Raw genomic sequence first — 17,644 nt, 5'->3', positions numbered from 1 at the left:
GTAGTGTTTTATGGTTTTTGTTGCTCCTTTCTTCCTTTACAACTTTTGTGTACCGTTTTAGAAATCTGAAAAAATCTTTCTTCTTTCAAACATACGACGATGGAGTGTCAATTAGAAAAAATATCCCCTAAAACGAACGTATTTATCTGGCAATTCAATGTTTATTTATCAGTCCAATTTACTCGCGAATGATATAGATACAATGTCAGTGATAGATTCTCTTTCGATTGAGCTTCAATGTTTATCAGATAGTTATCTCAAAAATGATATAAACACTGCGTGCAAAATAGATTATGTCGTACATTTGTTTCAAAATCAGTGTTACATACGTAAACCAAAGTGCAATACTATGGATCTTTTCGGTTTGAACGGCAGTTTTTTCTAGCGGTGTCATATGAATTTGTCACCCATAATTATGACCCTAGTATCGATCTATTGCATTTCAATCTATTTTAGGGTTAGGCTTAGTTAGGGTTAGGGGTGGGGGGAAGGTTATTTTTTTTCTTCAGAAATGTAAATAAACTCAATCTGTTTCTTAAACGAGGGACATATTCATACGGCACAAAATATTTTCACCCCAATAGACGGTCATTGATTGGTTGAAATTGCAGAAATTGAAGAAAACAAACAACAAATATCTTCCAAACTATAGAATCTTCTCAATAAAGCCAAGAGAAAAAGATGTTTTATAAACACATTCTACCAGTATGCGAAGTTTAAAATTTTTTAGTTACCTAGAAATTATGTTAAAACTGCCGTTCAAACCGAAAAGATCCCAATACTATTATAGATAATAACTATAAGATTAAGAAATATAATTTTCTTCGTTCCTTATCTTACTATCACGTCCTCTTTTGCATATTGCTGTGCAGAAGTATAGGAATTTTAATCAATTAAAATTGCAAAGATGGTTGCCTGGTAGAAATGTTAGTGTGATGGACAAAACTTCTTGGCGGCATGTCTTCCAGTTTTGCGTTGTGAGTTCAATTTCAGTCGAGGTCGACTTTGCCTTTCATCGTTTCGGTGTCGATAAAATAAATACCTATTTCTTTACTACCCACAAGGGGCTAAACACAGAGGGGACAAACAAGAACAGACAAACGGATTAAGTCGATTACATCGACCCCAGTGCGTAACTGGTACTTAATTTATCGACCCCGAGAGGATGAAAGGCAAAGTCGACCTCGGCGGAATTTGAACTCAGAACGTAACGGCAGACGAAATACCGCTAAGCATTTTGCCCGGCGTGCTAACGTTTCTGCCAGCTCGCCGCCTTTCGATAAAATAAATACCTATTTCTTTACTACCCACAAGGGGCTAAACACAGAGAGGACAAACAAGGACAGACAAACGGATTAAGTTGATTACATCGACCCCAGTGCGTAACTGGTACTTAATTTATCGACCCCGAAAGGATGAAAGGCAAAGTCGACCTCAGCGGAATTTGAACTCAGAACGTAACGGCAGACGAAATACCGCTAAGCATTATGGTCCGGCGTGCTAACGTTTCTGCCAGCTCGCCGCCTTTCGATAAAATAAATACCAGTCGAGCACTGGAGTCGATGAAATCAATTCTTTTTTCTCAGTAAAATTTCGTGCTTTGTACCCGAATAGCGGAAAGAAAGAATTAATTGAAATTTCTGTGGTGCCAACCGTTTCCAATATCTGAAGCTTCGAGGCATTGCACTTTCATGATTTGGGTAAATTTCAGCATCGATACAGTATCTATCGCTCCTCAATGCAAGTAGCAACTAGATTAATTAAGGTTATTTTATTTGGTGTATATATTAGATAAGTTAGCGATTACTTCACTGAGTTATAATATAGTGTCTTTAAGGCGGCGAGCTGGCAGACACGTTAGCGGGCCGGGCGAAATGCTTAGTGGTATTTCGTCCGCCGCTGCGTTCTGAGTTCAATTTCCGCCGAGGTCGACTTTGCCTTTCATCCTTTCGGGGTCGATAAATTAAGTACCAGTTTCGCACTGGGGTCGATATAATCGACTTAATCCGTTTGTCTGTCCTTGTTTGTCCCCTCTATGTTTAGCCCTTTGTGGGTAGTAAAGAAATAGGTATTTCGTCTGCCGTTACGTTCTGAGTTCAAATTCCGCCGAGGTCGAATTTGCCTTTTATCCTTTCGGGGTCAATAAATTAAGTAGCAGTGACGCACTGGGGTCGATGTAATCGACTTAATCCGTTTGTCTGTACTTGTTTGTCCCCTCTGTGTTTAGCCCCTTGTGGGTAGTAAAGAAATAGGCATTTCGTCTGTCGTTACGTTCTTAGTTCAACTTCCGTCGAGGTCGACTTTGCCTTTCGTCCTTTCGGGGTCGATAAATAAAGTACCAGTTTCGCACTGGGGTCGATATAATCGACTTAATCCCTTTGTCTGTCCTTGTTTGTCCCCTCTATGTTTAGCCCCTTGTGGGTAGTAAAGAAATAGGCATTTCGTCTGTCGTTACGTTCTTAGTTCAACTTCCGTCGAGGTCGACTTTGCCTTTCGTCCTTTCGGGGTCGATAAATAAAGTACCAGTTTCGCACTGGGGTCGATATAATCGACTTAATCCCTTTGTCTGTCCTTGTTTGTCCCCTCTATGTTTAGCCCCTTGTGGGCAATAAAGAAATAAGAATTAATTGAAATTTCTATGGTGCCAACCGTCTCCAACATCTGAAGCTTCGAGGCATTGCACTTGCATGACTTGGGTAGATTTCAGCATCGATCCAGTATCTATCGCTCCTCAATGCAAGCAGGAACTAAATTAATTAAAGTTATTTTACTTGGTGAATATATTAGATAAGTTAGCGATTAATTCATTGAGTTATAATATAGTGTCTTGCTTGTATAAAATTGTCATAGTTGACCCTTAAAGATCATATATAAATTACTTTTTATGAGTTCGTTGGGAGACAAACTTTGACTGTTCAGAACAATTCTATTGACGTTCAGAATAAGATTGCCAATCGATTGTGCACAAAAAGTTAATATTAAAATGCAAGTAATAGCTAAATAGTATAATTTAGTTTCACTGATAAAACATAATTTTCATAATTTCTTGATTTAATAAACTTTTCATCGAAAATGAAATATGCGCGTGAGTATGCACGCAACGCCTACATACATACATGCTGTCATATTGTCATACATGTACGTACACTCGCAAACACCCACACATAAAGATACATGTATATGTATACACAGCGAACGCATATGCTCACGTAAATACCTGTAGGTATGACATCATCATCATCATCGTCATCATCGTCGTAGTCGTCATTAATGCTCTTATAATAACAATCATCATCATCATCATCATCATCATCGTGGTTTATTTGTTTTGTATATAATTCGTTTTGCATCTAATCAGATTAATCTACAGTGTTTATCTGGAATTATTTTTTCGTTGACGCTCGTACACGCACACACACACACACATGCAAAACTACATGCGTACTACGCGCGTGCACATGCGTATATTGCTTATATATAATACATTTGTATGTTTATATATAAATATATAATTTATCTTTCTGTCTGCCTGTCTGTCTCTATATATACACACACATATATGCATATGTGTATATTTATATTCACACAGATATACAAATATATTTTGACATAAATATAGATATTAAAAACACACACACACAACCACACGTGCACACACACACGCACAATCACGCATACATATACACATATATAATTATACATATAATACATAATACATATATACATATTTATTATTATAGACGTACACATTCATGCCCACTCATTTAGACTCATATATATATATATATAATATATATATATATATATATACATACATATATATATATATACATACATATATATATATATATTATATATATATATATATATATACGTACATACATGTGTATATATACATATACTTATACATACATAAATATATGCATAAACATATATATACATATATACACATATATACATATATATATATATATATATATATATATACATGCATACATACACAAAAACACACACACATATATACACACATGTATACATAATAATTCCATATTTTTTTTTTAAAAATTCAATTCTGTTTTATTTTGTAAACGCTAATTTTAATGCACAAAAGCAACAAATAACAAAAATGAACACACACACACACACACACACACACACACACATACACACACACGCAGAAATTAGAGAGAAAAAAAACAAACAAAAACAAAAACAGAAATTTAACTAAACAATAGAAAAGCAAAATTTAAAATTAAAAAAAAAAAAAACGAAAAATTTTAGATCTACAATATAAAATGGCAGCAATAAAATTTACACATTATTTACAAGAACCGTTTGGATGGCTTCAAGTGCCTGATTTGAAAAATAAAATAATGAAAAGCAAATATATATTGATTTATTTTCTTCAATAAAATACTCTTCTTTAAATTTGAATCAGGTTTCGGCATGACATTTGTTAATAAATAATATATAAAGTCATAAGATGGCGGCGAGGATGGCGTTTACTGCGCATTACAACTTAGTAGTTAAGTTTATTTTTTCCTTTCTCGTTTTCCTCCTAGAAACAAGCAAAGATTGCCTCTACGTGGAGTCTCGATTTGCTAAAAATAGCAGCTAAATAAATGTCTTTGAAATTACGTCCCAATGGTCGCAAGAGGAAAGTAGCGACACAATATTGCTTTATAGGGTGTTGATGTCAGGATGGGATGGTCACGTTTTGGGTCAGGAAAGATTTAGGAGTTAACTGAATGAAAGAATAATGATAATAATAATAATAATAATAATAATAATAATAATAATAATAAGAATAAGAAGAAGAAGTACAACAACAACAACAAAAACAATTTCAAATTTTGCTACAAGACCAGCAATTTCGGGGAATGGGACAAGGTCGATTACATCGTCCCCAGTGTTTAACTGGTACTTATTTTATCGACCCCAAATGGATGAAAGGTAAAGTCGACCCTGGCGGAATTTGAACTCAGAATGTTAAATCTGAAGAAATGCTGCTAAGCATTTTCCCCGGCGGAGCAACGCTTCTGTTGTTAAGTTCGCCTCCTGATCAACAATAATAATATCAACAACAACAGCAGCAGTAGCAGCAGTGTCAATAACAAGAATAATAATAACATCAATAAAGATTAAGTATAACAACAACGGCAGTAACAAGAATAATAACAACAACAACAACAACGGCAACAATAGCAATAACAACAACAACATCAATAACGAACCAAATGTCCTCAGCAATTGATACATCGCTCTGGAGCTCTTCTTTTACCTTTTCTATCTCTCTTCCTTTTTGCATTCCTGCTTTCTTATCAAATAATCTTGTCTTCTTCCTATATATATATATATATATATATATATATATATATATATATATATATATATATATATATATATACAGGCATGTATGTATTTATATATATATATGTATTTAAGGAAAAATAAGAAAATGAAGATGAAATTGATAATTGATAAACATCAGTTATTATCTATTGATTACAAACAAAAGACAATATCTCATCTAACAGCTGTTTCTGTTCGCGCTATTTTGGGCATAATCAGGCTTAATTATTACAATTATTATTATTACAATTATTATTATTATTATTATTATTATTATTATTATTATTATATTATTATTATTATTATTATTATTATTATAGTAATAATTAACCGTTTATAAGCATTAATACTAATACTCATAATAACATATAGGTAATACAGTAGTAGTATCTAAAGGATATAAATATCTTTTAGACGGTTTTTATAACCTCTAATTGACCTCACCTTTATATATGTATAAATATATTTGTATGTATATATATGTATATATATATATATGTATATGTATATATGTATATGTATATATGTATGTATGTAAAGAATAAAAAGTTTTGAATGGTACAACAATACACTATAATACAAATATTGAGCAATATACCTGTTGTAATTTAGTCATCCATAGTCTAATATTTCGGAATAAAATTCCTTCTTCAGGTATTCTTAGATGGAATCTAGTTTGAGGATAATTTCCTCTATTTCTCTCACAAGTATAGGAATCCAAGAGAAAAGGCTGTAAATGATAGCCTGTTATGAAAATATCATCTTGAATAAGTCATGTATAAAAAGAACTGCGTTTGTGTTGACGAAATCCTGCCTGGAGCACAAGAAAAACAATGGTTTAGATGTTTGCTTTCCTTTACTGGATCTATGCTATACAATTGTGAATAGTATTATTGTATTATTGAAAACCAACGTGTCTTTCACTGGTTCAATGTAATTCCAATGACAACATTGATCGGCAGTGTTTGTATCCGCACCTTTTTGAGCTTGTACATAACAGCTTTTGGAAGTTTGTTTGAATTTCTGAGAGTCAAGTGCAAAAATGCTTTTGTCTAGAGTATGGTTGGCATTGGATATCGAGAGACAGTGATGCAGTTATGCATCTACTGACACTTGTAAAATGGTGTCATGATACGCCAGTATCACTGCTTTGAGATCTGGTGGATTGTCGTTCGTGTGCACCATATAAGGAACTGAACCTTTGTTGTAAGCTGTTTATAACGACCTTTTTCACAGTATCATTTCCATCAACTTTAATTTTCATAAGGGCTTCCTTTTGGACTGCATTGAATCGGTCAAATATAATCTGGGAGGCATTTTTCCAGCATGGACATGCGTACTCAGAATGCTTCGGATTTGAGGAAACGACGGATCTAACTTCCTTGTTGAGCTTGCCTTCATTTTTCATAGAACCTCACACATCTGTACAGCTCTATTACATATAATCAGATACGTCTCACCCACTCAAGCCTGCTGGCTATATTTACATCTAGAATATCAAGCTGCTTTAACAAAGCAGCTTATAATCTCTAAAGTGTAATTCAAGGTTTGATGCGAACATTTTACATGATTGATTCGTTACTTCACATTTTGATGGCTCAAATGATACTTTCCAATCGTCAGCTTAGACTTTCATCCTGACTAGGTTTCTCTTTAAGACAGCTGATACTACGTTCCTTTCTTCTGTTGATCTCGTCAGTGCAAACAGCGTAGAGTCGTAGTGCGGCTCATTTTTTATAAGCATTAACCGAAGACTGAGAACAGAAGTGGGTCCAGTGCATTAGTAATTGAGAGAACAGTGTGTTGATATGAAAGGGTGACTTTAACGTCCCTCCTACTGTTAAGATAGTTTGAGGCTCCTTTAACATCTTCTCATGTATTCTCTTGGATTCGAGATAGGTGTGGAATCTGTTGCGCCAAACTCTGCCAAAAGCTCTTTGATATCCTAAGCTAATAGCGCATAGCTTCTGATCAGCATAAAAGTAGTTGTTTCGTGTCTCAGGAGTAGCAGAAGATCATCCATGCTATGGTTTGGTCGGGAACCGAGATACCTTTTCGAGGTGAGTTGATACCACAGCTCAGTGACTGAACCAAGTCAAAGAGAATAGGTAAACTACAAATAGATTTTACAATTGTTTGTGGATTAAGAATTCCATCGTTTGCAGGTGATACTGAGCAATGGAATAAGTCGGTATTTTGATGGATCAGATTTAGAGTCCGTCTTATAATGTAATAATAATAATAATCACAGAAGCGATCTTCATTACATATGAAATAGGTGAACACAGCGATCTTCTGAAGCATAAATGAAATAGTTGATACAAGAACTGGTTATTTTCATACGGCATATCTGAGAATTTTATTGGAGCCGTTAGTTTCAAAATGAAAATACCGACGGAAATGCATGGCGCTCTCTATCAAGAAATTTGTCGAGAAACTAGAAGCAGATTTGAACACGTAAACCATGAACACACTTACACACACGCACAGCCACACACACATACATACACACACACATACACACACACAAACACACATACACGTTCGAGTGCGCGCGGTATTGACTATAAGGCGGCGAGCTGGCAGAAACGTTAGCACGCCGGGCGAAATGCTCAGCGGTATTTCGTCTGTCGTTACGTTGTGAGTTCAAATTCCGCCGAGGTCGACTTTGCCTTTCATCCTTTCGGGGTCGATAAATTAAGTACCAGTTACGCACTGGGGTCGAAGTAATCGACTTAATACCTATGTCTGTCCTTGTTTGTCCCTTCTATGTTTAGCCCCTTGTGGGTAATAAAGAAATAGGTATTTCGTCTGCCGTTACGTTCTGAGTTCAAATCCTGCCAAGGTCGACTTTGCATATCATCCTTTCGAGGTCGATAAATTAAGTACCAATTACGCACTGGGGTCGATATAATCGACTTAATCCATTTGTCTGTCCTTGTTTGTCCTCTCTGTGTTTAGCCCCTTGTGGGTAGTAAAGAAATAGGTAATGACTTTAGTCACTGATGTTTAGTCATACTGCATTATCATCTTTTAGAGAATAGTCGATTATAGTGACTCACACGTCTCGATATGAGACTAATAGTTCTTTTGGCGATCTTTTTCTAAACAAGAAAGACATACATCGAACTTAAAATGTAGAATACGCAACGAAACACCATAAGGTATTATGCAGAATCCGTTGTCTGCTGCTCTGGTATATATCACGCTGTACATATAAATAAAGTTCATATATTAATTACACATTAAATTTTATTGATAAATTACATATATTAACTTTATATATAATTATATAGTAACTTTTATCGGTATAAAAGTTGATTAATAAATTAGGTTAACAACTAAACTCACAGACACATATATTTACACACGCGAACATATACATACGAATATATTTATATGTGTATGAGTATATGTGTGTGTATATATAGATGCAAATACGGATGAATATATGTATGCATACATACAAGCATATATATATGTATATATATATGTGCATACATGCACACACATATACATATGTATCTTTATATAAGTATATATATGTATTTTTATATATAATATATATATATGTATATGTATATATATATATATGTAACTATGCATATATATGTGTGTGTATATATAAGTGTGTATGTATGTGTATGTGTATATGTGTATGTATGTATGTATGTATGTATGTATGTATGTGTATACGTTTGTGTGTGTTTAGTGAAAACAATTGAAGAATTATACTTAACGCAAAATGTCATTTATTTTGTCGGTACATTTATCATTCTGACGGGAAAACTTCCGAGGCCAAATATGATAGGTGAGTTCTCATCAATCTAGGTGAACATTACCTAAAACACGTATTCTTCTCTTCTGCTATATTTACAGAAATTACGGAGGAAATATTCAATTTCCAGAGGTTTAAATGTCATTTCGCGTTGTTTTCTTTTTCTTATTTCATCTACATATGGACAATGTTGCTTGTTATTTTGCCCCTGGTCAAGTCTAGTCGAGCAGACAAACAATCGAAGGTATTCCGGCCCTGACTATCACGTCTTTTATCAAGCAAGCTGCATTCATCCAGTTATCTTTGTTTATATCGAGATCGACTTCTACTAAAATGGCCGTAGCGTTCAGAGATCGACTTCTACCAAAATGGCCGTAGCGTTCAGAGATCGACTTCTACCAAAATGGCCGCAGCGTTCAGAGATCGACTTCTACCAAAATGGCCGTAGCGTTCTGAATTCTATCCTTGCTAAGATTTTGTATCTTTTTTTTTTTTACTTTTATGGTATTCACGGTATTGTTTCCATAGACTGACTCTCCTTCTTACTAATTTCAATCATTAGACCCAGTATCTACTTTTTAAAACTTGGTGCTTATTACATCGGGCTCTTTTGTCGAAACGCTGAGTTACGGGGACGTAAACACATCAACACCGTTGTCACAAGGTGGTAGTGGAGAAAGACACACACACACAAACAGAGACAGACACACACACATGTATATATATATTTTTCCGTGTTAATTGTTAACAAGGGAAAAATACAATCATCTATCTATCTATCTATCTATCTATCTATCTATCTATCTATCTATCTATCTATCTATCTATCTATCTATCTATATATATCTATACACACACACACACCACACACACACACACATTCACATACACATATATATATATATACGACGGGCTTCTTTCATTTTCTGTCTACCAAATCCAATCACAAGGCTCTGGTCTGTCCAGGACTATAATAGAAAAGACTTGACCAAGGTGCCGTGCAGTAATACTGAACCCGGAAGCATGTGAGTGGGTATCAAACTTACCACACAGCCAAACCTATTTGACATATTTTTAAATGCATTGCATAATACAACGCTGATCACACTGAATTTCTCCGCTGGTTTTATCTGTTATCCGGAAATTGCTTTCAACCGTTAATTAAAAATAAAATAATTAAAATCTATCCATTTAAAAAATATTTTAATGAAGTTAATCATCGTGTAATGATTTAGATTTAAATATTAGTGACACAAGCTCTGTGCGATGGTATCAAATAAATATTAAGCTTTTCTTTGAACTGAATAAACAATATCTATTGAATATAACCCTTTATCTTTTAATTGTTTCAGTCACTGCAGTGCGGCCATGCTGAGGCAAAGTAATGAAGTGTTGAATCGAACAAATCTACTCAAGTACTCGTTTTTTAAAAATCTGGTACTTAAGCTATCGGTCCCTATTGCCGAACCGCTTTGCTACGAGAGTATAAACAAGCCAACATTTGTTATCAATCGGTGGAGAGAGGAGCAAACGTAGTCACAGATTAACGCCCATATATATATATTCTGAGACCCCCTTCAGTCACGGCACAGACCATGGGATTGCACCTAGAAGTTACCCTCCCAGGCACAAGTCCGGGTAAGGTTGTGTATGGAAGACCAGCAGTCGCCCATGCATACCGGCCTCCCCTCTCCATACCACCAGTGTTATCTAAGGTAAAGGCAAGGGCCGATACACCTTGGCACCTGTGACGTCGCAACTCATTTCTACAGCTGAGTGAACTGGAGCAACGTGAAGGAAAGTGTCTTGCTCAAGAACACAACACGCAGCCCGGTCCGGGATTTGAGCTCACAACCTCGACGCTCTAACCACTGAGCCATGCGCCTTCACACATGCATATATATATATATATATATATATATATATACGACGGGTTTCCGTACAGTTTGCGCCTGCCAAACTTATTCACAAAATATTGGTAGGTTAGGAGCTATAAGAGACAACACTTGCCTAAGGTGCCGCGGGTTGGGACTGAACCCGAAACCACTTGGTTGTAAATCGAGCATCTTAGCTGCAAAGTCATGTCTACGCTTAATAATTGTATAAACGTGTTCAGTTTTATTCGGAAATCTTTCACGTTCTTTTGTCAAAACCATTCTTTTTGGTTGCCGGAAGTATTAAAGCAGAGGCCTTCACTTTTGTGTGATACTCAATACTTAAAATCTGCCGAGTTTTGGTTTGTGATACTTCGTTGTTTTGTGATTGTTTTAAATCCCAAAATGAACAGCTCAAGAAAAATGAAAAAAAAAAATCGTGCGATTTTAATTTGATGTGGGAGCAAGCTGAATTCTTCGATCAATCTTAGAGATGTGCGTGTTTATGTGTGGCGACATTGTTGAAATATAGAAAAGCAAACACAAATTGAGTGTCATGTCCAATCTAATCAGATACCTTTTAAATACTATTCCCACTCCTTCTTAAAGCTGAAATAAGATCCCAGTAAATAAATCATCTAAAATCATATTTGCCTATCCAGAAGTTGGTTTTATCCAGAAATGCAGTGAATTCTAAAAATGCCATTATTGCTTCTTTGAATATTTCTCACTTGTTCGAAAAAGAACAAACAAAAATATTCCAGGATGATGTGCTGATAAAAGAAATACTTTTGATTAGCTGTGATTGCTTATTTAACAGTTTTCTCACAAACCTGAGATTATATCAACATTATAAGACATATAGTTATCAGATGATAACGTCATTACAAGATGAATACATGAAATTTCAACGGACATGTACGTTCAGCTAAAGAGTGGTATGCGTCTGGTTCTCACTAGAATGTTATGAGTCGGCAGACATACATCAGACACAGCACAGCCGATAGCTACGCTTAGAATAGCATTTAGTGACTTCAGTGCAAACGATGGGATCTTTTCTGTTTGAACGGCAGTTTTTAACATAATTTCTTGGTAACTAAAAAATTTTAAACTTCGTATACTGGTAGAATGTGTTTATAAAACATCTTTTTCTCTTGGCTTTATTGAAAAAATTCTATAGTTTGTAAGATATTTGTTGTTTTTTTTCTTCAATTTCTGCAATTTCAACCAATCAGTGACGTCCATTGAGGTAAAAAACATTCTATGCCGTATGAATATGTCCCTCGTTTAAGAAACAGATCGGGTTTATTTACATTTGTGAAGAAAAAAAGATACCCTTTCCCCCACCCCTAACCCTAACCCTAACTAACCCTAACCGTAAAACAGATTGAAATGTAATAGATCGATACTAGGGCCATAATTATGGGTGACAATTTCATATGACACCGCTAGAAAAAAACTGCCGTTCAAACCGAAAAGATCCCAAACGAAGTGCTATCTGAAATATCGGTGTGTAAAAACGAACAACACGATATTTGTGAAACATATTGAAACGATACGTAATATCAATGAATATACCGTGTCATAAGCCACATGCGTCCTGCACCAATTGAGCCCAGCAATGGTGACTAGTATCAAAGGATTAATTATTTTCTGCAAGAAAGATTTATCTTTTATGTTGTTTCTTTGTGCTATCCACCAAGAAGGTTCGAGTATTAGAATATTGATATACAAGGCGGCGAGCTGGCAGAAACGTTAGCACGCCGGGCGAAATGCGTGGCCGTATTTCGTCTGCCGTTACGTTCTGAGTTCAAATTCCGCCGAGGTCGACTTTGCCTTTCATCCTTTCGGGGTCGATAAATTAAGTACCAATCGCGCACTGGGGTCGATGTAATCGACTTAATCCGTTTGTCTGTCCTTGTTTGTCCTGTCTGTGTTTATCCCCTTGTGGGTAGTAAAGAAATAAAAATTGATTTATCAAATAAATTCTTTTCGTTTTTGGATTTGGTTTGCAAGATTCTTTATATGAGTTCGTGTGTTAAAGCATATTCTGTTGTGTCTGGGGAGAGTCATTTTCTTTTTGTGCCCTATAAAACTATTGAAAAGGTTGCAAGACGCAACGAAAATTTTAGGAAAATAAAAATAAGAAAAGAGTGGAAATTTTACCGGTGAGTGTGTTACATTATAAGGCACAAAAAGAAAATGACTCTCCCCAGACACAGCTAAATAAATTCTTTCTTTTTTTTTCTATTTGTCACTCCTCTGTCATATCTTTTATCTTTTACCTGTCTCAGTCACTGGATTGCGGCCATACTGGGGCACCGACAGAATCGACCCCAAAACTTATTTTCTTGTTAGACCTGGTACTTATTCTATCGGTCCCTATTGACGAACCACAAGTTATCGGGACGTAAGCACATCAACACCGGTTGACACGCTGTGGTGGGAGACAGAGACACAAAGACACACACACTGTGTCGAAAGAGTTCAATGAATTTAAGGCCCCGATGCACTATGTGCCACGGAAAACAGATCAATGAACGCCGCTCTTCTGTTGGTGGAACTGAAGGTAATTCATTTTCCGTCTACCAAACCCACACACAAAGCTTTGTGGTACGATATGGGTTGGAAGTAAGCTTCTTATTTCTTTACGGCACCCAAGGGGCTACACACAGAGGGGACAAACAAGGACAGACATAGGTATTAAGTCGATTATATCGACCCCAGTGCGCAACTGGTACTAATTTATCGACCCCGAAAGGATGAAAGGCAAAGTCGACCTCGGCGGAATTTGAACTCAGAACGTAACGCAGACGAAATACCTATTTCTTTACTACCCACAAGGGGCTAAACACAGAGAGGACAAACAAGGACAGACAAAGGGATTAAGTCGATTATACCGACCCCAGTGCGTAACTGGTACTTATTTAATCGACCCCGAAAGGATGAAAGGCAAAGTCGACCTCGGCGGAATTTGAACTCAGAACGTAACGCAGACGAAATACCTATTTCTTTACTACCCACAAGGGGCTAAACACAGAGAGGACAAACAAGGACAGACAAAGGGATTAAGTCGATTATACCGACCCCAGTGCGTAACTGGTACTTATTTAATCGACCCCGAAAGGATGAAAGGCAAAGTCGACCTCGGGGGAATTTGAACTCAGAACGTAGCGGCAGACGAAATACCGTTTAGAATTTAGCCCGGTGCGCTAACGTTTCTACCAGCTCGCCGCCTTATGGGTTGGAAGTAAGCTTCTTGCCACACAGTCACAGCTGCGGCTGAAAAGAAGAATTGATTTGAATTTAAAACATGAGAGACAAAAGTTACAGAGGAAGAATAGAGCTTCAAAAGAGAACACAAAACATGTCAGTGCTACATAATTATTTTTCATGTTAATTCGAGTAACACTGGAAAGGATTAAAGTAAAGAATGGGGTGGGGTGGGGGGAACGATCGAATTTATCTGACAACCTACTACTTTACACATGCCGTGAATAATGTTATAAAAATAATCAATCTTATAAAAGCACTGACTTTTCAATACTAGAATATGGGAAATATGTAAATGCGAAAACAAATTCCGTAAGAAATATCAAACTGCAATAGCTACTATTTTACTCTTTTACTTGTTTCAGTCATTTGACTGTGGCCATGCTGGAGCACCGCCTTTAATCGAGCAACTCGATCCCAGGACTTATTCTTTTGTAAGCTCAGTACTTATTCTATCGGCCTCTTTTGCCGAACCGCTAAGTGACAGGGACGTAAACACACCAGCATCGGTTGTCAAGCAATGCTAGGGGGACAAACAAAGACACACAAACACACACACGCATATATATATATATATACATATATACGACGGGCTTCTTTCAGTTTCCGTCTACCAAATCCACTCACAAGGCTTTGGTCGGCCCGAGTCTATAGTAGAAGACACTTGCCCAAGGTGCCACGCAGTGGGACTGAACCCGTAACCATGTGGTTGGTAAACAAGCTACTTACCACAGAGCCACTCCTGACAAAAACGACAAAAAAAAAAAAGAAAAAATAGCTACCAAACATGCTGTTAAGACATTTTTGGATATCACAAACACTGCCAAAAAGATAATATTAGAGGTACATAGGCTCGTCCCATCTTGCATACAAACGTAAAAGTGGTGAGGAAATTTTGAAGTTTAATTGATGAAATGAAATATTTCCACAAATCCCAAAATTAAAACATCGATCAAATATATGATTGATGAGGATTGATGGATTGGTTTGTCTCACATACATTACGGACAAACTGAAATCTTGAAAGTTGGTCCTTCGGAAAAACGATAGATATGTCCGTAGTTGCTAAGATAAATAATTTAAAGCGAAACTAAGTTTATGAATTTCTCAGCTAATGTTTCTTGTGTATTACTATCATTTCGTCATATCTAGAAAACGTATCATCTGTGTAAAATACAGAAATCAAAAATGGTGGATACAGTTACGTGGATACATCGTTTTCATTTTTTGACCTTCATTAAGGCGGTGAGATGGCAGAATCATTAGCAAGCTGGGTAAAATACTTAGTGGTATTTCTCCCATCGCTACGTTCTGAGTTCAAATTCCGCTGAGGTCGACTTTGCCTTTCATCCTTTCAGGGGTCGATAAATTAAGGACCAGTTACGCACTGGGGTCGATGTAATCGATTTAATCCCTTTGTCTGTCCTTGTTTGTTCCCTCTATGTTTAGCTCCTTGTGAGCAATAAAGAATAAGAAACGTTAGCACGCCGGGCGAAATGCTTAGCGGTATTTTGTCTGCCGTTACATTCTGAGTTCAAATTCCGCCGAGGTCGACTTTGCCTTTCATCCTTTCAGGGGTCGATAAATTAAGTACCAGTTACGCACTGGGGTCGATGTGATCGACTTAATGTCCTTGTTTGTCCCCTCTATGTTTAGCCCCTTGTGGGCAATAAAGAAATAAGAATCATCAGTACGCTGGGCAAAATACTTAGCGGTATTTCGCCCATCGCACGTTCTGAGTTCAAATTCCGTCGAAGTCGACTTCGGGGTCGTAAATTAAGTACCAATTGCGTACTAGGGTCGATCTAACCGACTGGATTCCTTCCCTCCAAATTTCAGGCCTTGTGCCTATCTATAGTAGAAAGGATTAGCTAACTACCATTCAAAGTATGCTAAATCTAGAATTTTGGAAAATTCACTTTTTAAGCCAGTTAGTAGTTCGAAATTCGTCAATAAATTTCGAAGTATCTACAAGAATATACCAATTCCATTTTTTAAATTTAAATTTTCATAATATTATAAGATTTTACACTTCCAGAAGAGAAAAAGTAATTCTGGTGTCATTATTTTAGGGGGAACGCACATTCCATAACAGATTAATCATCTTTACAACTCCAAATATATTTGGAGAGTGATATGGAGAGGCGAGTTTCTGAGCGTCTGAATGCGCGGACAGGTATGTTGCATCAATCATATTTTTAAATAGATTTTCAGTTATCCACATATAGTTTTTTGTTTCAATGTTATTTGCAAGACCAAGACATACACAAGCTCCATAAACCAACGCTTTAGAACGGGGCATGTGGTAAGAGGGCAGATATTGAAGTTGTTGCATTTACTCAGGGGAGAAGAATTGTGAGTACTACTGGACAGTTTCCATTTTTCCATAGTGGTTATTGAAACAATGAATGTTTTTTACAGCAGCTGTAGCCCACCTGAACGCTAGATTTCAGTTCTGATGGTTTCTATGGTCTGCCGGGAGAAGTGCTTATAAAGTTTACAAAACTCCCGAGAACATTAGAATGAACATTTCAACAATGACGGATAACACTGTATTTCGTTTCCTGTTTTAGCGTTTTTGATTATTAGCGCTGTTCTGATGATAATGTATATCCCTGAAGTTTCTCTCTGTTACTGTGTCATGGTAATAATGAGAAGTTCAGTTAAAGCATTCATTGCTAGAGAATAAGATCGATATGCGTTAATATCATTAACTAAATTCTTAAGATTCTAAGGATTATTACGGGATAGTTGGAACTTATTTTAACATAATTTAATTATAATTATTTGCCAGTACCAAAATGTAGGGTTATATCTAAGAAATTAAATTAGACGCAGGACTGGCTGTGTGGTAAGTAGCTTGCTTACTAACCACATGGTTCCGGGTTCAGTCCCACTGCGTGGCACCTTGGGCAAGTGTTTTCTACTATAGGCTTGGGCCGACAAAAGCCTTGTGAGTGGATTTGGTAGACGGAAACTGAAAGAATCTCGTTGTATATATATATATATATATATGTGTGTGTGTGTGTGTGTGTGTGCTAATGTAATAAGTGAAGGCGCGTGACTTACTGGTCAGTATGTTGCACACACGATCTCCCAAATCGTGGTTTCGATTTCCAGACTGGTGACGTGTTGTGTTCATGAACATAACACTTCATTTCGTGAACATAACACTTCATTTCATGAACATAACTTCATTTCGTGAACATAACACTCCATTTCGTGAATATAACACTCCATTTCATGAACATAACTTCATTTCATGAACATAACACTTCATTTCATGAACATAACTTCATTTCATGAACATAACACTTCATTTCATGAACATAACTTCATTTCATGAACATAACTTCATTTCATGAAC

General features: G+C 36.3%; 1 pseudogene; it reads right to left on the bottom strand.

Annotated features, from left to right (window-relative positions):
* Nucleotides 1–11,889, bottom strand: part of LOC118765692 — a 21,551-nt pseudogene extending 9,662 nt beyond the window's left edge.
* Nucleotides 11,890–17,644: the final 5,755 nt, after the last annotated feature.

This window comes from Octopus sinensis, linkage group LG12, assembly GCF_006345805.1.
Source record: "Octopus sinensis linkage group LG12, ASM634580v1, whole genome shotgun sequence".
Taxonomy (NCBI): domain Eukaryota; kingdom Metazoa; phylum Mollusca; class Cephalopoda; order Octopoda; family Octopodidae; genus Octopus; species Octopus sinensis.
The sequence above is the reverse complement of the archived record's forward strand: the minus strand, read 5'-3'. Positions and strand labels throughout refer to the sequence as shown.